At 62.7% G+C, this 20,383-nt stretch overlaps 5 pseudogenes; all 5 read left to right on the forward strand.

The window, feature by feature from the left end:
- The first annotated feature begins 1,856 nt into the window (after positions 1-1,856).
- LOC142875054 (uncharacterized) lies at positions 1,857-1,975 on the forward strand (annotated as a pseudogene).
- A 3,845-nt stretch (positions 1,976-5,820) lies between these two features.
- On the forward strand, positions 5,821-5,939 carry LOC142875055 (uncharacterized; annotated as a pseudogene).
- Positions 5,940-9,780: 3,841 nt separating this feature from the next.
- LOC142875056 (uncharacterized) lies at positions 9,781-9,899 on the forward strand (annotated as a pseudogene).
- Positions 9,900-13,747: 3,848 nt separating this feature from the next.
- Positions 13,748-13,866, forward strand: LOC142875059 (uncharacterized; annotated as a pseudogene).
- A 3,845-nt stretch (positions 13,867-17,711) lies between these two features.
- Positions 17,712-17,830, forward strand: LOC142875060 (uncharacterized; annotated as a pseudogene).
- The last annotated feature ends 2,553 nt before the right edge of the window (positions 17,831-20,383 follow it).

Genomic DNA, 20,383 nt, shown 5'->3' on the forward strand with positions numbered 1-20,383 from the left:
CTGGCTGGACAACGCGGTCTGCTGGGCTGGGGGGGGGGTTTGGAGGAGCAACTGATGCCCTTTGCACTTTGGGTAGCAAGTGTCTGAGGTGTCTCTGGGCCCTGTGCCATGTGGGGGCGGGGGCGGAGGCGGGGTGGGAGGAGGAGGAGGAGGAGGAGGAGGAGGAGGAGGAGGTGGGAAGGGCCGTGGCCTGCAGTCGTGTTCCCCGGGGTGGCACAGCATGTGGCTTCTTCCACGGGCTGCTTGGCCTGGGCTCCCTGCACCTGGGCCTTTGGAGGACTGGCCCTGTGCTTGCCAACACTTCCTGCAGGGACCCAGAGCTGGGAGGTTGCATCTCTCAGCCCTGGGTCGGGCAGAGCCCCAGCGGGCCATGCCCACAACCTCTCTCAGCAGGGGTCCCCCAGAAGGCTCCTTTGGGACCAGGATTCTCTTGCGGGTGACTCTTTAAGGTCTGGCCCCTGGATGGAGGGGCACCAGGAGTAGAGGAGCAGGAAGGGGAAGGGGGTGGCCATGCGAGGGGACACTTTCAGGCCAAGTCCCAGCTTCAGTCTGATCCTCCTGGGAACCCCGGGGTGGACATCACACCTCCTGGTTGCCCCGCTCTGAGACAAGGAGCCGGGCTTCGCATTGCCACAGCAGCCAGTCGTGGGCTGAGGACACCTGGGGCGTTGGGAACTCCCTGGCTTCTCCTTGGTTTAACATCTGGAGCTGCTTGTGAATCGTGCCGCCACACACACCCGAGTGCAGGTGTCTTCTGCACAGACTGCGGGCCTCGCTCTTCTGAATGCCGCTAGCTCGCGACCCACCCACGGGTGAACCTGGTCAGGGTACTTTCTCTCAGGGGCAGACTCTGATCCGGGCGGGCTACCGGTGTCTCTGTTTGCTCCTTTCTTTCTTCCACTTCGGGAAAGGCTTCCTTACTGGGTGTGGAAATCTCCTATGCCTTTCCTCGCCTATTCTGTCAGCTCTAAAATTCTCTTTCGGTTGCCACCCTCACAGATGGATTAGGAAACTCTTTGCGGTGCACTCATTAGTGAAATGACCTCAATGACGCTGGAATCCAATATCTAATCGCCAATTTTTAGCGAGTCCACACGCCAGGGTGGTCGGGGTCCAATGCAGCCCCGGCCAGGCCCAGGCCCCTTGGACTGGGCCACAGGAGGACACAGAGGAGGGTCCCGGCCCCCACGGTAGGTAGAGGTGCGGGCAGTTCTCCAAGGGCTTGGGTGTTTTCCAGAGGGAGGAGATGGAGGGGACTGATTTCTTCAGCGCCCCACAAACCACGCCACCCCACCCCACCCTTGGGACACATCCCGAGAGAGAGAGAGACGCCCCATACACTGGCTCCCCTCCCCCGTGCGCTGTGCCCCAGCCCTGGCCCGGGGGAATAGGCGGCCGCCGGGCCACAGGGTGGGGGGCGCAGCTGAAAGGGGTTGTGGGGGAGGGCCGCCCCTGGCTGGGGTCAAAGGGCGAGCGCCCCGCCCCTCCCGCCCGTGCGCAGTCAGCGGCCCCGGCGCGCTGGGGGTGGGGGGCGGGGAGGTGAAGGAGGCCAGGCGAGGAGAGGAGGGGGGCTGGAAGGGCTCCACCTTGGCGGGTCCAGCCGTGGAGGCGCATCTTGTGTGAGTGTGAGTGAGTGAGTGCGTGTGAGTGTGAGTGTGTGTGTATACAGAGACAGCCCCCAACCCCGGCCCGCCGCTCCCTGCCCGCCCCGCCTGTCACCCCCGTCCCTCGGAGCCCGCGGGACGCGGCCGGCGAACTCAACAGGCCCGACCCGGCGCGGGGCCTGGGGCGGGAGGAGGCGGCGGGGAAGCGCAGAGAGGCTCGGCTTCTTGAGCGGGGCAGGGGCGCCCTCCGCCGTCCACGGCCACACCACCCCGAACGCGCCCGATCCCGTCTGGTCTCGGAAGCTAAGCAGGGTCGGGCCTGGTTAGAACTTGGATGGGAGACCGCCCGGGAATACCGGGTGCCGTAGGCTTCTTCTTTTTTTTTTTTTTTGCCTCTGGTTCTGTCGCGTTTCTGGGAGTGCGGGGGCGGCCCGGGGTGGGGGTGACCCCCACCCTCAGCGCCCGCCGGCCGCGGTGCCTGGCGCCCCAGCCCGCACCGTGGGGCCTCCTCTTGTCCCGAGCCGTGACACCGCCGCCACGCGGCAGCATGCGTGGCTTCTGGACTGTCAGGTCTCAGACCAAAGGTCTGCTCTGTGGGAGCCGACACGCTGGAGGAAACCTTGAGAGTCTGAGAGGGGAGGGAGTTCCAGAAGAAGGCCAGGATGTCATTTTGAGGGAGTATGTGACCAGAACTCCTCCCGTTGCTTTTGGGGTTCTATGGGCTACACGTAGGAATCTTTGGTGGTGGCACCTGATGTTCGGGGATCCGGAGTCACACCCAGACCTGCTCCACAGGCCTCCTTTTACTTTTCTCTTCGGATTCATTTTTTTTTTTTTTTTTTGAGACAGAGTCTCGGTTTGTTGCCCAGGCTAGAGTGAGTGCCGTGGCGTCAGCCTAGCTCACAGCAACTTCAAACTCCTGGGCTCGAGTGATCCTTCTGCCTCAGCCTCCCGGGTAGCTGGGACTGCAGGCATGCGCCACCATGCCCCGCTAATTTTTTATATATATATCAGTTGGCCAATTAATTTCTTTCTATTTATAGTAGAGACGGGGTCTCGCTCTTGCTCAGGCTGGTTTTGAACTCCTGACCTTGAGCAATCCGCCCGCCTCGGCCTCCCAAGAGCTAGGATTACAGGCGTGAGCCACAGCGCCCGGCCGGATTCATTATTTTTAAAAAGTGTCTCTTATCTCTATTATTGCATTTACTTTTCTCTCTCTTTTCAAGCAGATGATGGGAGTCCAAGTATTAAGGTGACATGTGTTGCCCGTGCCCCCCTCCCCCCCCCCCGTGTTCTTATTCATTTACCCCTCATGTTGTTCCAGCATATTGTGGGGGCACCAATGTTAAGGACGGGTGCGTTGCCCTCTCCCAGCCTCCCCCCTCGGGTCAGAGCTTCAAGTGCGCCCATCCCCCAGTCGGTGCGTACCCACCCCATTCCTAATGGATGTGTATGCCCATCCCCTCCCCCCACCCGCCCGACACCCACCCGAAGAAGGTGATTCCTCTGTGTCCACTTAGGTGTCCATCGGTTCGTACCCATTTGCTGGTGAGCGCGAGCACGTGGTGCTCGTGTGTCCATTCTTGGGATACTTGGCTTACTGGAACGGGTTCCAGCTCTGGCCAGGAGAACCACGAGAGGTGCCCCCTCACCGCTGCTCCTCATAGCCGAATAGCACTCCGTGGTGTCCACGCGCCACATTTTATTTACCCACTCGTGGGTCGATGGGCACTCGGGTGGCTTCCAGGTCTTTGCGATTGTGACTTGTGCCCTGACACTAACCCTAACCCTTACCCAGCCCGTCTCCTCCACGGCCCCTGCCTGACTGACTCCTTCCCGCCCGGCCTATCACCTGTCACCGTCCTCTGCCCCTGCCTGACACGCTCCTCCCCGCCCGGGCCGTCACCGTCCTCGGCCCCTGCCTGACGGGGCTCCTCCGTCGCCTGGGCCTTCCAAGGGCTTGGTGTGGACGCTGGTTCCAGGACGCCCTCCCAGGAACCCGGTAGCAGGGCGGCCGCAGCGTCTCGCGCAACCCAACCGTCCGCCGGCTGGCCGCCGTGGCTAAGTGGCCTGCGGGGGACGTGCTCCCGCTGTGCCGTGGGGGCCCAGCCTGGTGTCTTCTCTGAGGCCCCGCGGCTGCCGCTCCCCGCAAGGGGAGAGCCGCGGAGGTGGGGACCGCCTCCTCATGGGGACGTACACCCAGCTCTCCACGTCGGATTCCGGGGCTCTCTGTCCTGCCAGAAGGCCCAGCTGGCCTGCGGGTCCTCAGAGTGGCAAAAACATCCGAAAACTGAGATTGAGGGTCCGGTGGGTGTCTGCACTTTTGTGCTGGGCACCCCAGGGAGGCCCGGGGGCTGGCTGGACAACGCGGTCTGCTGGGCTGGGGGGGGGGTTTGGAGGAGCAACTGATGCCCTTTGCACTTTGGGTAGCAAGTGTCTGAGGTGTCTCTGGGCCTTGTGCCATGTGGGGGCGGGGGCGGAGGCGGGGTGGGAGGAGGAGGAGGAGGAGGAGGAGGAGGAGGAGGAGGTGGGAAGGGCCGTGGCCTGCAGTCGTGTTCCCCGGGGTGGCACAGCATGTGGCTTCTTCCACGGGCTGCTTGGCCTGGGCTCCCTGCACCTGGGCCTTTGGAGGACTGGCCCTGTGCTTGCCAACACTTCCTGCAGGGACCCAGAGCTGGGAGGTTGCATCTCTCAGCCCTGGGTCGGGCAGAGCCCCAGCGGGCCATGCCCACAACCTCTCTCAGCAGGGGTCCCCCAGAAGGCTCCTTTGGGACCAGGATTCTCTTGCGGGTGACTCTTTAAGGTCTGGCCCCTGGATGGAGGGGCACCAGGAGTAGAGGAGCAGGAAGGGGAAGGGGGTGGCCATGCGAGGGGACACTTTCAGGCCAAGTCCCAGCTTCAGTCTGATCCTCCTGGGAACCCCGGGGTGGACATCACACCTCCTGGTTGCCCCGCTCTGAGACAAGGAGCCGGGCTTCGCATTCCCACAGCAGCCAGTCGTGGGCTGAGGACACCTGGGGCGTTGGGAACTCCCTGGCTTCTCCTTGGTTTAACATCTGGAGCTGCTTGTGAATTGTGCCGCCACACACACCCGAGTGCAGGTGTCTTCTGCACAGACTGCGGGCCTCGCTCTTCTGAATGCCGCTAGCTCGCGACCCACCCACGGGTGAACCTGGTCAGGGTGCTTTCTCTCAGGGGCAGACTCTGATCCGGGCGGGCTACCGGTGTCTCTGTTTGCTCCTTTCTTTCTTCCACTTCGGGAAAGGCTTCCTTACTGGGTGTGGAAATCTCCTATGCCTTTCCTCGCCTATTCTGTCAGCTCTAAAATTCTCTTTCGGTTGCCACCCTCACAGATGGATTAGGAAACTCTTTGCGGTGCACTCATTAGTGAAATGACCTCAATGACGCTGGAATCCAATATCTAATCGCCAATTTTTAGCGAGTCCACACGCCAGGGTGGTCGGGGTCCAATGCAGCCCCGGCCAGGCCCAGGCCCCTTGGACTGGGCCACAGGAGGACACAGAGGAGGGTCCCGGCCCCCACGGTAGGTAGAGGTGCGGGCAGTTCTCCAAGGGCTTGGGTGTTTTCCAGAGGGAGGAGATGGAGGGGACTGATTTCTTCAGCGCCCCACAAACCACGCCACCCCACCCCACCCATGGGACACATCCCGAGAGAGAGAGAGAGAGAGACGCCCCATACACTGGCTCCCCTCCCCCGTGCGCTGTGCCCCAGCCCTGGCCCGGGGGAATAGGCGGCCGCCGGGCCACAGGGTGGGGGGCGCAGCTGAAAGGGGTTGTGGGGGAGGGCCGCCCCTGGCTGGGGTCAAAGGGCGAGCGCCCCGCCCCTCCCGCCCGTGCGCAGTCAGCGGCCCCGGCGCGCTGGGGGTGGGGGGCGGGGAGGTGAAGGAGGCCAGGCGAGGAGAGGAGGGGGGCTGGAAGGGCTCCACCTTGGCGGGTCCAGCCGTGGAGGCGCATCTTGTGTGAGTGTGAGTGAGTGAGTGCGTGTGAGTGTGAGTGTGTGTGTATACAGAGACAGCCCCCAACCCCGGCCCGCCGCTCCCTGCCCGCCCCGCCTGTCACCCCCGTCCCTCGGAGCCCGCGGGACCCGGCCGGCGAACTCAACAGGCCCGACCCGGCGCGGGGCCTGGGGCGGGAGGAGGCGGCGGGGAAGCGCAGAGAGGCTCGGCTTCTTGAGCGGGGCAGGGGCGCCCTCCGCCGTCCACGGCCACACCACCCCGAACGCGCCCGATCCCGTCTGGTCTCGGAAGCTAAGCAGGGTCGGGCCTGGTTAGAACTTGGATGGGAGACCGCCCGGGAATACCGGGTGCCGTAGGCTTCTTCTTTTTTTTTTTTTTTGCCTCTGGTTCTGTCGCGTTTCTGGGAGTGCGGGGGCGGCCCGGGGTGGGGGTGACCCCCACCCTCAGCGCCCGCCGGCCGCGGTGCCTGGCGCCCCAGCCCGCACCGTGGGGCCTCCTCTTGTCCCGAGCCGTGACACCGCCGCCACGCGGCAGCATGCGTGGCTTCTGGACTGTCAGGTCTCAGACCAAAGGTCTGCTCTGTTGGAGCCGACACGCTGGAGGAAACCTTGAGAGTCTGAGAGGGGAGGGAGTTCCAGAAGAAGGCCAGGATGTCATTTTGAGGGAGTATGTGACCAGAACTCCTCCCGTTGCTTTTGGGGTTCTATGGGCTACACGTAGGAATCTTTGGTGGTGGCACCTGATGTTCGGGGATCCGGAGTCACACCCAGACCTGCTCCACAGGCCTCCTTTTACTTTTCTCTTCGGATTCATTTTTTTTTTTTTTTTTTTTTTGAGACAGAGTCTCGGTTTGTTGCCCAGGCTAGAGTGAGTGCCGTGGCGTCAGCCTAGCTCACAGCAACTTCAAACTCCTGGGCTCGAGTGATCCTTCTGCCTCAGCCTCCCGGGTAGCTGGGACTGCAGGCATGCGCCACCATGCCCCGCTAATTTTTTATATATATATCAGTTGGCCAATTAATTTCTTTCTATTTATAGTAGAGACGGGGTCTCGCTCTTGCTCAGGCTGGTTTTGAACTCCTGACCTTGAGCAATCCGCCCGCCTCGGCCTCCCAAGAGCTAGGATTACAGGCGTGAGCCACAGCGCCCGGCCGGATTCATTATTTTTAAAAAGTGTCTCTTATCTCTATTATTGCATTTACTTTTCTCTCTCTTTTCAAGCAGATGATGGGAGTCCAAGTATTAAGGTGACATGTGTTGCCCGTGCCCCCCTCCCCCCCCCGTGTTCTTATTCATTTACCCCTCATGTTGTTCCAGCATATTGTGGGGGCACCAATGTTAAGGACGGGTGCGTTGCCCTCTCCCAGCCTCCCCCCTCGGGTCAGAGCTTCAAGTGCGCCCATCCCCCAGTCGGTGCGTACCCACCCCATTCCTAATGGATGTGTATGCCCATCCCCTCCCCCCACCCGCCCGACACCCACCCGAAGAAGGTGATTCCTCTGTGTCCACTTAGGTGTCCATCGGTTCGTACCCATTTGCTGGTGAGCGCGAGCACGTGGTGCTCGTGTGTCCATTCTTGGGATACTTGGCTTACTGGAACGGGTTCCAGCTCTGGCCAGGAGAACCACGAGAGGTGCCCCCTCACCGCTGCTCCTCATAGCCGAATAGCACTCCGTGGTGTCCACGCGCCACATTTTATTTACCCACTCGTGGGTCGATGGGCACTCGGGTGGCTTCCAGGTCTTTGCGATTGTGACTTGTGCCCTGACACTAACCCTAACCCTTACCCAGCCCGTCTCCTCCACGGCCCCTGCCTGACTGACTCCTTCCCGCCCGGCCTATCACCTGTCACCGTCCTCTGCCCCTGCCTGACACGCTCCTCCCCGCCCGGGCCGTCACCGTCCTCGGCCCCTGCCTGACGGGGCTCCTCCGTCGCCTGGGCCTTCCAAGGGCTTGGTGTGGACGCTGGTTCCAGGACGCCCTCCCAGGAACCCGGTAGCAGGGCGGCCGCAGCGTCTCGCGCAACCCAACCGTCCGCCGGCTGGCCGCCGTGGCTAAGTGGCCTGCGGGGGACGTGCTCCCGCTGTGCCGTGGGGGCCCAGCCTGGTGTCTTCTCTGAGGCCCCGCGGCTGCCGCTCCCCGCAAGGGGAGAGCCGCGGAGGTGGGGACCGCCTCCTCATGGGGACGTACACCCAGCTCTCCACGTCGGATTCCGGGGCTCTCTGTCCTGCCAGAAGGCCCAGCTGGCCTGCGGGTCCTCAGAGTGGCAAAAACATCCGAAAACTGAGATTGAGGGTCCGGTGGGTGTCTGCACTTTTGTGCTGGGCACCCCAGGGAGGCCCGGGGGCTGGCTGGACAACGCGGTCTGCTGGGCTGGGGGGGGGGTTTGGAGGAGCAACTGATGCCCTTTGCACTTTGGGTAGCAAGTGTCTGAGGTGTCTCTGGGCCCTGTGCCATGTGGGGGCGGGGGCGGAGGCGGGGTGGGAGGAGGAGGAGGAGGAGGAGGAGGAGGAGGAGGAGGTGGGAAGGGCCGTGGCCTGCAGTCGTGTTCCCCGGGGTGGCACAGCATGTGGCTTCTTCCACGGGCTGCTTGGCCTGGGCTCCCTGCACCTGGGCCTTTGGAGGACTGGCCCTGTGCTTGCCAACACTTCCTGCAGGGACCCAGAGCTGGGAGGTTGCATCTCTCAGCCCTGGGTCGGGCAGAGCCCCAGCGGGCCATGCCCACAACCTCTCTCAGCAGGGGTCCCCCAGAAGGCTCCTTTGGGACCAGGATTCTCTTGCGGGTGACTCTTTAAGGTCTGGCCCCTGGATGGAGGGGCACCAGGAGTAGAGGAGCAGGAAGGGGAAGGGGGTGGCCATGCGAGGGGACACTTTCAGGCCAAGTCCCAGCTTCAGTCTGATCCTCCTGGGAACCCCGGGGTGGACATCACACCTCCTGGTTGCCCCGCTCTGAGACAAGGAGCCGGGCTTCGCATTGCCACAGCAGCCAGTCGTGGGCTGAGGACACCTGGGGCGTTGGGAACTCCCTGGCTTCTCCTTGGTTTAACATCTGGAGCTGCTTGTGAATCGTGCCGCCACACACACCCGAGTGCAGGTGTCTTCTGCACAGACTGCGGGCCTCGCTCTTCTGAATGCCGCTAGCTCGCGACCCACCCACGGGTGAACCTGGTCAGGGTACTTTCTCTCAGGGGCAGACTCTGATCCGGGCGGGCTACCGGTGTCTCTGTTTGCTCCTTTCTTTCTTCCACTTCGGGAAAGGCTTCCTTACTGGGTGTGGAAATCTCCTATGCCTTTCCTCGCCTATTCTGTCAGCTCTAAAATTCTCTTTCGGTTGCCACCCTCACAGATGGATTAGGAAACTCTTTGCGGTGCACTCATTAGTGAAATGACCTCAATGACGCTGGAATCCAATATCTAATCGCCAATTTTTAGCGAGTCCACACGCCAGGGTGGTCGGGGTCCAATGCAGCCCCGGCCAGGCCCAGGCCCCTTGGACTGGGCCACAGGAGGACACAGAGGAGGGTCCCGGCCCCCACGGTAGGTAGAGGTGCGGGCAGTTCTCCAAGGGCTTGGGTGTTTTCCAGAGGGAGGAGATGGAGGGGACTGATTTCTTCAGCGCCCCACAAACCACGCCACCCCACCCCACCCTTGGGACACATCCCGAGAGAGAGAGAGACGCCCCATACACTGGCTCCCCTCCCCCGTGCGCTGTGCCCCAGCCCTGGCCCGGGGGAATAGGCGGCCGCCGGGCCACAGGGTGGGGGGCGCAGCTGAAAGGGGTTGTGGGGGAGGGCCGCCCCTGGCTGGGGTCAAAGGGCGAGCGCCCCGCCCCTCCCGCCCGTGCGCAGTCAGCGGCCCCGGCGCGCTGGGGGTGGGGGGCGGGGAGGTGAAGGAGGCCAGGCGAGGAGAGGAGGGGGGCTGGAAGGGCTCCACCTTGGCGGGTCCAGCCGTGGAGGCGCATCTTGTGTGAGTGTGAGTGAGTGAGTGCGTGTGAGTGTGAGTGTGTGTGTATACAGAGACAGCCCCCAACCCCGGCCCGCCGCTCCCTGCCCGCCCCGCCTGTCACCCCCGTCCCTCGGAGCCCGCGGGACGCGGCCGGCGAACTCAACAGGCCCGACCCGGCGCGGGGCCTGGGGCGGGAGGAGGCGGCGGGGAAGCGCAGAGAGGCTCGGCTTCTTGAGCGGGGCAGGGGCGCCCTCCGCCGTCCACGGCCACACCACCCCGAACGCGCCCGATCCCGTCTGGTCTCGGAAGCTAAGCAGGGTCGGGCCTGGTTAGAACTTGGATGGGAGACCGCCCGGGAATACCGGGTGCCGTAGGCTTCTTCTTTTTTTTTTTTTTTGCCTCTGGTTCTGTCGCGTTTCTGGGAGTGCGGGGGCGGCCCGGGGTGGGGGTGACCCCCACCCTCAGCGCCCGCCGGCCGCGGTGCCTGGCGCCCCAGCCCGCACCGTGGGGCCTCCTCTTGTCCCGAGCCGTGACACCGCCGCCACGCGGCAGCATGCGTGGCTTCTGGACTGTCAGGTCTCAGACCAAAGGTCTGCTCTGTGGGAGCCGACACGCTGGAGGAAACCTTGAGAGTCTGAGAGGGGAGGGAGTTCCAGAAGAAGGCCAGGATGTCATTTTGAGGGAGTATGTGACCAGAACTCCTCCCGTTGCTTTTGGGGTTCTATGGGCTACACGTAGGAATCTTTGGTGGTGGCACCTGATGTTCGGGGATCCGGAGTCACACCCAGACCTGCTCCACAGGCCTCCTTTTACTTTTCTCTTCGGATTCATTTTTTTTTTTTTTTTTTTTTTTTGAGACAGAGTCTCGGTTTGTTGCCCAGGCTAGAGTGAGTGCCGTGGCGTCAGCCTAGCTCACAGCAACTTCAAACTCCTGGGCTCGAGTGATCCTTCTGCCTCAGCCTCCCGGGTAGCTGGGACTGCAGGCATGCGCCACCATGCCCCGCTAATTTTTTATATATATATCAGTTGGCCAATTAATTTCTTTCTATTTATAGTAGAGACGGGGTCTCGCTCTTGCTCAGGCTGGTTTTGAACTCCTGACCTTGAGCAATCCGCCCGCCTCGGCCTCCCAAGAGCTAGGATTACAGGCGTGAGCCACAGCGCCCGGCCGGATTCATTATTTTTAAAAAGTGTCTCTTATCTCTATTATTGCATTTACTTTTCTCTCTCTTTTCAAGCAGATGATGGGAGTCCAAGTATTAAGGTGACATGTGTTGCCCGTGCCCCCCTCCCCCCCCCCCCGTGTTCTTATTCATTTACCCCTCATGTTGTTCCAGCATATTGTGGGGGCACCAATGTTAAGGACGGGTGCGTTGCCCTCTCCCAGCCTCCCCCCTCGGGTCAGAGCTTCAAGTGCGCCCATCCCCCAGTCGGTGCGTACCCACCCCATTCCTAATGGATGTGTATGCCCATCCCCTCCCCCCACCCGCCCGACACCCACCCGAAGAAGGTGATTCCTCTGTGTCCACTTAGGTGTCCATCGGTTCGTACCCATTTGCTGGTGAGCGCGAGCACGTGGTGCTCGTGTGTCCATTCTTGGGATACTTGGCTTACTGGAACGGGTTCCAGCTCTGGCCAGGAGAACCACGAGAGGTGCCCCCTCACCGCTGCTCCTCATAGCCGAATAGCACTCCGTGGTGTCCACGCGCCACATTTTATTTACCCACTCGTGGGTCGATGGGCACTCGGGTGGCTTCCAGGTCTTTGCGATTGTGACTTGTGCCCTGACACTAACCCTAACCCTTACCCAGCCCGTCTCCTCCACGGCCCCTGCCTGACTGACTCCTTCCCGCCCGGCCTATCACCTGTCACCGTCCTCTGCCCCTGCCTGACACGCTCCTCCCCGCCCGGGCCGTCACCGTCCTCGGCCCCTGCCTGACGGGGCTCCTCCGTCGCCTGGGCCTTCCAAGGGCTTGGTGTGGACGCTGGTTCCAGGACGCCCTCCCAGGAACCCGGTAGCAGGGCGGCCGCAGCGTCTCGCGCAACCCAACCGTCCGCCGGCTGGCCGCCGTGGCTAAGTGGCCTGCGGGGGACGTGCTCCCGCTGTGCCGTGGGGGCCCAGCCTGGTGTCTTCTCTGAGGCCCCGCGGCTGCCGCTCCACGCAAGGGGAGAGCCGCGGAGGTGGGGACCGCCTCCTCATGGGGACGTACACCCAGCTCTCCACGTCGGATTCCGGGGCTCTCTGTCCTGCCAGAAGGCCCAGCTGGCCTGCGGGTCCTCAGAGTGGCAAAAACATCCGAAAACTGAGATTGAGGGTCCGGTGGGTGTCTGCACTTTTGTGCTGGGCACCCCAGGGAGGCCCGGGGGCTGGCTGGACAACGCGGTCTGCTGGGCTGGGGGGGGGGTTTGGAGGAGCAACTGATGCCCTTTGCACTTTGGGTAGCAAGTGTCTGAGGTGTCTCTGGGCCTTGTGCCATGTGGGGGCGGGGGCGGAGGCGGGGTGGGAGGAGGAGGAGGAGGAGGAGGAGGAGGAGGAGGAGGTGGGAAGGGCCGTGGCCTGCAGTCGTGTTCCCCGGGGTGGCACAGCATGTGGCTTCTTCCACGGGCTGCTTGGCCTGGGCTCCCTGCACCTGGGCCTTTGGAGGACTGGCCCTGTGCTTGCCAACACTTCCTGCAGGGACCCAGAGCTGGGAGGTTGCATCTCTCAGCCCTGGGTCGGGCAGAGCCCCAGCGGGCCATGCCCACAACCTCTCTCAGCAGGGGTCCCCCAGAAGGCTCCTTTGGGACCAGGATTCTCTTGCGGGTGACTCTTTAAGGTCTGGCCCCTGGATGGAGGGGCACCAGGAGTAGAGGAGCAGGAAGGGGAAGGGGGTGGCCATGCGAGGGGACACTTTCAGGCCAAGTCCCAGCTTCAGTCTGATCCTCCTGGGAACCCCGGGGTGGACATCACACCTCCTGGTTGCCCCGCTCTGAGACAAGGAGCCGGGCTTCGCATTCCCACAGCAGCCAGTCGTGGGCTGAGGACACCTGGGGCGTTGGGAACTCCCTGGCTTCTCCTTGGTTTAACATCTGGAGCTGCTTGTGAATTGTGCCGCCACACACACCCGAGTGCAGGTGTCTTCTGCACAGACTGCGGGCCTCGCTCTTCTGAATGCCGCTAGCTCGCGACCCACCCACGGGTGAACCTGGTCAGGGTGCTTTCTCTCAGGGGCAGACTCTGATCCGGGCGGGCTACCGGTGTCTCTGTTTGCTCCTTTCTTTCTTCCACTTCGGGAAAGGCTTCCTTACTGGGTGTGGAAATCTCCTATGCCTTTCCTCGCCTATTCTGTCAGCTCTAAAATTCTCTTTCGGTTGCCACCCTCACAGATGGATTAGGAAACTCTTTGCGGTGCACTCATTAGTGAAATGACCTCAATGACGCTGGAATCCAATATCTAATCGCCAATTTTTAGCGAGTCCACACGCCAGGGTGGTCGGGGTCCAATGCAGCCCCGGCCAGGCCCAGGCCCCTTGGACTGGGCCACAGGAGGACACAGAGGAGGGTCCCGGCCCCCACGGTAGGTAGAGGTGCGGGCAGTTCTCCAAGGGCTTGGGTGTTTTCCAGAGGGAGGAGATGGAGGGGACTGATTTCTTCAGCGCCCCACAAACCACGCCACCCCACCCCACCCATGGGACACATCCCGAGAGAGAGAGAGAGACGCCCCATACACTGGCTCCCCTCCCCCGTGCGCTGTGCCCCAGCCCTGGCCCGGGGGAATAGGCGGCCGCCGGGCCACAGGGTGGGGGGCGCAGCTGAAAGGGGTTGTGGGGGAGGGCCGCCCCTGGCTGGGGTCAAAGGGCGAGCGCCCCGCCCCTCCCGCCCGTGCGCAGTCAGCGGCCCCGGCGCGCTGGGGGTGGGGGGCGGGGAGGTGAAGGAGGCCAGGCGAGGAGAGGAGGGGGGCTGGAAGGGCTCCACCTTGGCGGGTCCAGCCGTGGAGGCGCATCTTGTGTGAGTGTGAGTGAGTGAGTGCGTGTGAGTGTGAGTGTGTGTGTATACAGAGACAGCCCCCAACCCCGGCCCGCCGCTCCCTGCCCGCCCCGCCTGTCACCCCCGTCCCTCGGAGCCCGCGGGACCCGGCCGGCGAACTCAACAGGCCCGACCCGGCGCGGGGCCTGGGGCGGGAGGAGGCGGCGGGGAAGCGCAGAGAGGCTCGGCTTCTTGAGCGGGGCAGGGGCGCCCTCCGCCGTCCACGGCCACACCACCCCGAACGCGCCCGATCCCGTCTGGTCTCGGAAGCTAAGCAGGGTCGGGCCTGGTTAGAACTTGGATGGGAGACCGCCCGGGAATACCGGGTGCCGTAGGCTTCTTCTTTTTTTTTTTTTTTGCCTCTGGTTCTGTCGCGTTTCTGGGAGTGCGGGGGCGGCCCGGGGTGGGGGTGACCCCCACCCTCAGCGCCCGCCGGCCGCGGTGCCTGGCGCCCCAGCCCGCACCGTGGGGCCTCCTCTTGTCCCGAGCCGTGACACCGCCGCCACGCGGCAGCATGCGTGGCTTCTGGACTGTCAGGTCTCAGACCAAAGGTCTGCTCTGTTGGAGCCGACACGCTGGAGGAAACCTTGAGAGTCTGAGAGGGGAGGGAGTTCCAGAAGAAGGCCAGGATGTCATTTTGAGGGAGTATGTGACCAGAACTCCTCCCGTTGCTTTTGGGGTTCTATGGGCTACACGTAGGAATCTTTGGTGGTGGCACCTGATGTTCGGGGATCCGGAGTCACACCCAGACCTGCTCCACAGGCCTCCTTTTACTTTTCTCTTCGGATTCATTTTTTTTTTTTTTTTTTTTTTTTGAGACAGAGTCTCGGTTTGTTGCCCAGGCTAGAGTGAGTGCCGTGGCGTCAGCCTAGCTCACAGCAACTTCAAACTCCTGGGCTCGAGTGATCCTTCTGCCTCAGCCTCCCGGGTAGCTGGGACTGCAGGCATGCGCCACCATGCCCCGCTAATTTTTTATATATATATCAGTTGGCCAATTAATTTCTTTCTATTTATAGTAGAGACGGGGTCTCGCTCTTGCTCAGGCTGGTTTTGAACTCCTGACCTTGAGCAATCCGCCCGCCTCGGCCTCCCAAGAGCTAGGATTACAGGCGTGAGCCACAGCGCCCGGCCGGATTCATTATTTTTAAAAAGTGTCTCTTATCTCTATTATTGCATTTACTTTTCTCTCTCTTTTCAAGCAGATGATGGGAGTCCAAGTATTAAGGTGACATGTGTTGCCCGTGCCCCCCTCCCCCCCCCGTGTTCTTATTCATTTACCCCTCATGTTGTTCCAGCATATTGTGGGGGCACCAATGTTAAGGACGGGTGCGTTGCCCTCTCCCAGCCTCCCCCCTCGGGTCAGAGCTTCAAGTGCGCCCATCCCCCAGTCGGTGCGTACCCACCCCATTCCTAATGGATGTGTATGCCCATCCCCTCCCCCCACCCGCCCGACACCCACCCGAAGAAGGTGATTCCTCTGTGTCCACTTAGGTGTCCATCGGTTCGTACCCATTTGCTGGTGAGCGCGAGCACGTGGTGCTCGTGTGTCCATTCTTGGGATACTTGGCTTACTGGAACGGGTTCCAGCTCTGGCCAGGAGAACCACGAGAGGTGCCCCCTCACCGCTGCTCCTCATAGCCGAATAGCACTCCGTGGTGTCCACGCGCCACATTTTATTTACCCACTCGTGGGTCGATGGGCACTCGGGTGGCTTCCAGGTCTTTGCGATTGTGACTTGTGCCCTGACACTAACCCTAACCCTTACCCAGCCCGTCTCCTCCACGGCCCCTGCCTGACTGACTCCTTCCCGCCCGGCCTATCACCTGTCACCGTCCTCTGCCCCTGCCTGACACGCTCCTCCCCGCCCGGGCCGTCACCGTCCTCGGCCCCTGCCTGACGGGGCTCCTCCGTCGCCTGGGCCTTCCAAGGGCTTGGTGTGGACGCTGGTTCCAGGACGCCCTCCCAGGAACCCGGTAGCAGGGCGGCCGCAGCGTCTCGCGCAACCCAACCGTCCGCCGGCTGGCCGCCGTGGCTAAGTGGCCTGCGGGGGACGTGCTCCCGCTGTGCCGTGGGGGCCCAGCCTGGTGTCTTCTCTGAGGCCCCGCGGCTGCCGCTCCACGCAAGGGGAGAGCCGCGGAGGTGGGGACCGCCTCCTCATGGGGACGTACACCCAGCTCTCCACGTCGGATTCCGGGGCTCTCTGTCCTGCCAGAAGGCCCAGCTGGCCTGCGGGTCCTCAGAGTGGCAAAAACATCCGAAAACTGAGATTGAGGGTCCGGTGGGTGTCTGCACTTTTGTGCTGGGCACCCCAGGGAGGCCCGGGGGCTGGCTGGACAACGCGGTCTGCTGGGCTGGGGGGGGGGTTTGGAGGAGCAACTGATGCCCTTTGCACTTTGGGTAGCAAGTGTCTGAGGTGTCTCTGGGCCTTGTGCCATGTGGGGGCGGGGGCGGAGGCGGGGTGGGAAGAGGAGGAGGAGGAGGAGGAGGAGGAGGAGGAGGTGGGAAGGGCCGTGGCCTGCAGTCGTGTTCCCCGGGGTGGCACAGCATGTGGCTTCTTCCACGGGCTGCTTGGCCTGGGCTCCCTGCACCTGGGCCTTTGGAGGACTGGCCCTGTGCTTGCCAACACTTCCTGCAGGGACCCAGAGCTGGGAGGTTGCATCTCTCAGCCCTGGGTCGGGCAGAGCCCCAGCGGGCCATGCCCACAACCTCTCTCAGCAGGGGTCCCCCAGAAGGCTCCTTTGGGACCAGGATTCTCTTGCGGGTGACTCTTTAAGGTCTGGCCCCTGGATGGAGGGGCACCAGGAGTAGAGGAGCAGGAAGGGGAAGGGGGTGGCCATGCGAGGGGACACTTTCAGGCCAAGTCCCAGCTTCAGTCTGATCCTCCTGGGAACCCCGGGGTGGACATCACACCTCCTGGTTGCCCCGCTCTGAGACAAGGAGCCGGGCTTCGCATTCCCACAGCAGCCAGTCGTGGGCTGAGGACACCTGGGGCGTTGGGAACTCCCTGGCTTCTCCTTGGTTTAACATCTGGAGCTGCTTGTGAATTGTGCCGCCACACACACCCGAGTGCAGGTGTCTTCTGCACAGACTGCGGGCCTCGCTCTTCTGAATGCCGCTAGCTCGCGACCCACCCACGGGTGAACCTGGTCAGGGTGCTTTCTCTCAGGGGCAGACTCTGATCCGGGCGGGCTACCGGTGTCTCTGTTTGCTCCTTTCTTTCTTCCACTTCGGGAAAGGCTTCCTTACTGGGTGTGGAAATCTCCTATGCCTTTCCTCGCCTATTCTGTCAGCTCTAAAATTCTCTTTCGGTTGCCACCCTCACAGATGGATTAGGAAACTCTTTGCGGTGCACTCATTAGTGAAATGACCTCAATGACGCTGGAATCCAATATCTAATCGCCAATTTTTAGCGAGTCCACACGCCAGGGTGGTCGGGGTCCAATGCAGCCCCGGCCAGGCCCAGGCCCCTTGGACTGGGCCACAGGAGGACACAGAGGAGGGTCCCGGCCCCCACGGTAGGTAGAGGTGCGGGCAGTTCTCCAAGGGCTTGGGTGTTTTCCAGAGGGAGGAGATGGAGGGGACTGATTTCTTCAGCGCCCCACAAACCACGCCACCCCACCCCACCCATGGGACACATCCCGAGAGAGAGAGAGAGACGCCCCATACACTGGCTCCCCTCCCCCGTGCGCTGTGCCCCAGCCCTGGCCCGGGGGAATAGGCGGCCGCCGGGCCACAGGGTGGGGGGCGCAGCTGAAAGGGGTTGTGGGGGAGGGCCGCCCCTGGCTGGGGTCAAAGGGCGAGCGCCCCGCCCCTCCCGCCCGTGCGCAGTCAGCGGCCCCGGCGCGCTGGGGGTGGGGGGCGGGGAGGTGAAGGAGGCCAGGCGAGGAGAGGAGGGGGGCTGGAAGGGCTCCACCTTGGCGGGTCCAGCCGTGGAGGCGCATCTTGTGTGAGTGTGAGTGAGTGAGTGCGTGTGAGTGTGAGTGTGTGTGTATACAGAGACAGCCCCCAACCCCGGCCCGCCGCTCCCTGCCCGCCCCGCCTGTCACCCCCGTCCCTCGGAGCCCGCGGGACCCGGCCGGCGAACTCAACAGGCCCGACCCGGCGCGGGGCCTGGGGCGGGAGGAGGCGGCGGGGAAGCGCAGAGAGGCTCGGCTTCTTGAGCGGGGCAGGGGCGCCCTCCGCCGTCCACGGCCACACCACCCCGAACGCGCCCGATCCCGTCTGGTCTCGGAAGCTAAGCAGGGTCGGGCCTGGTTAGAACTTGGATGGGAGACCGCCCGGGAATACCGGGTGCCGTAGGCTTCTTCTTTTTTTTTTTTTTTGCCTCTGGTTCTGTCGCGTTTCTGGGAGTGCGGGGGCGGCCCGGGGTGGGGGTGACCCCCACCCTCAGCGCCCGCCGGCCGCGGTGCCTGGCGCCCCAGCCCGCACCGTGGGGCCTCCTCTTGTCCCGAGCCGTGACACCGCCGCCACGCGGCAGCATGCGTGGCTTCTGGACTGTCAGGTCTCAGACCAAAGGTCTGCTCTGTTGGAGCCGACACGCTGGAGGAAACCTTGAGAGTCTGAGAGGGGAGGGAGTTCCAGAAGAAGGCCAGGATGTCATTTTGAGGGAGTATGTGACCAGAACTCCTCCCGTTGCTTTTGGGGTTCTATGGGCTACACGTAGGAATCTTTGGTGGTGGCACCTGATGTTCGGGGATCCGGAGTCACACCCAGACCTGCTCCACAGGCCTCCTTTTACTTTTCTCTTCGGATTCATTTTTTTTTTTTTTTTTTTTTTTTGAGACAGAGTCTCGGTTTGTTGCCCAGGCTAGAGTGAGTGCCGTGGCGTCAGCCTAGCTCACAGCAACTTCAAACTCCTGGGCTCGAGTGATCCTTCTGCCTCAGCCTCCCGGGTAGCTGGGACTGCAGGCATGCGCCACCATGCCCCGCTAATTTTTTATATATATATCAGTTGGCCAATTAATTTCTTTCTATTTATAGTAGAGACGGGGTCTCGCTCTTGCTCAGGCTGGTTTTGAACTCCTGACCTTGAGCAATCCGCCCGCCTCGGCCTCCCAAGAGCTAGGATTACAGGCGTGAGCCACAGCGCCCGGCCGGATTCATTATTTTTAAAAAGTGTCTCTTATCTCTATTATTGCATTTACTTTTCTCTCTCTTTTCAAGCAGATGATGGGAGTCCAAGTATTAAGGTGACATGTGTTGCCCGTGCCCCCCTCCCCCCCCCGTGTTCTTATTCATTTACCCCTCATGTTGTTCCAGCATATTGTGGGGGCACCAATGTTAAGGACGGGTGCGTTGCCCTCTCCCAGCCTCCCCCCTCGGGTCAGAGCTTCAAGTGCGCCCATCCCCCAGTCGGTGCGTACCCACCCCATTCCTAATGGATGTGTATGCCCATCCCCTCCCCCCACCCGCCCGACACCCACCCGAAGAAGGTGATTCCTCTGTGTCCACTTAGGTGTCCATCGGTTCGTACCCATTTGCTGGTGAGCGCGAGCACGTGGTGCTCGTGTGTCCATTCTTGGGATACTTGGCTTACTGGAACGGGTTCCAGCTCTGGCCAGGAGAACCACGAGAGGTGCCCCCTCACCGCTGCTCCTCATAGCCGAATAGCACTCCGTGGTGTCCACGCGCCACATTTTATTTACCCACTCGTGGGTCGATGGGCACTCGGGTGGCTTCCAGGTCTTTGCGATTGTGACTTGTGCCCTGACACTAACCCTAACCCTTACCCAGCCCGTCTCCTCCACGGCCCCTGCCTGACTGACTCCTTCCCGCCCGGCCTATCACCTGTCACCGTCCTCTGCCCCTGCCTGACACGCTCCTCCCCGCCCGGGCCGTCACCGTCCTCGGCCCCTGCCTGACGGGGCTCCTCCGTCGCCTGGGCCTTCCAAGGGCTTGGTGTGGACGCTGGTTCCAGGACGCCCTCCCAGGAACCCGGTAGCAGGGCGGCCGCAGCGTCTCGCGCAACCCAACCGTCCGCCGGCTGGCCGCCGTGGCTAAGTGGCCTGCGGGGGACGTGCTCCCGCTGTGCCGTGGGGGCCCAGCCTGGTGTCTTCTCTGAGGCCCCGCGGCTGCCGCTCCACGCAAGGGGAGAGCCGCGGAGGTGGGGACCGCCTCCTCATGGGGACGTACACCCAGCTCTCCACGTCGGATTCCGGGGCTCTCTGTCCTGCCAGAAGGCCCAGCTGGCCTGCGGGTCCTCAGAGTGGCAAAAACATCCGAAAACTGAGATTGAGGGTCCGGTGGGTGTCTGCACTTTTGTGCTGGGCACCCCAGGGAGGCCCGGGGGCTGGCTGGACAACGCGGTCTGCTGGGCTGGGGGGGGGGTTTGGAGGAGCAACTGATGCCCTTTGCACTTTGGGTAGCAAGTGTCTGAGGTGTCTCTGGGCCTTGTGCCATGTGGGGGCGGGGGCGGAGGCGGGGTGGGAGGAGGAGGAGGAGGAGGAGGAGGAGGAGGAGGAGGTGGGAAGGGCCGTGGCCTGCAGTCGTGTTCCCCGGGGTGGCACAGCATGTGGCTTCTTCCACGGGCTGCTTGGCCTGGGCTCCCTGCACCTGGGCCTTTGGAGGACTGGCCCTGTGCTTGCCAACACTTCCTGCAGGGACCCAGAGCTGGGAGGTTGCATCTCTCAGCCCTGGGTCGGGCAGAGCCCCAGCGGGCCATGCCCACAACCTCTCTCAGCAGGGGTCCCCCAGAAGGCTCCTTTGGGACCAGGATTCTCTTGCGGGTGACTCTTTAAGGTCTGGCCCCTGGATGGAGGGGCACCAGGAGTAGAGGAGCAGGAAGGGGAAGGGGGTGGCCATGCGAGGGGACACTTTCAGGCCAAGTCCCAGCTTCAGTCTGATCCTCCTGGGAAC

This window comes from Microcebus murinus, chromosome 13 (assembly GCF_040939455.1).
Source record: "Microcebus murinus isolate Inina chromosome 13, M.murinus_Inina_mat1.0, whole genome shotgun sequence".
Taxonomy (NCBI): domain Eukaryota; kingdom Metazoa; phylum Chordata; class Mammalia; order Primates; family Cheirogaleidae; genus Microcebus; species Microcebus murinus.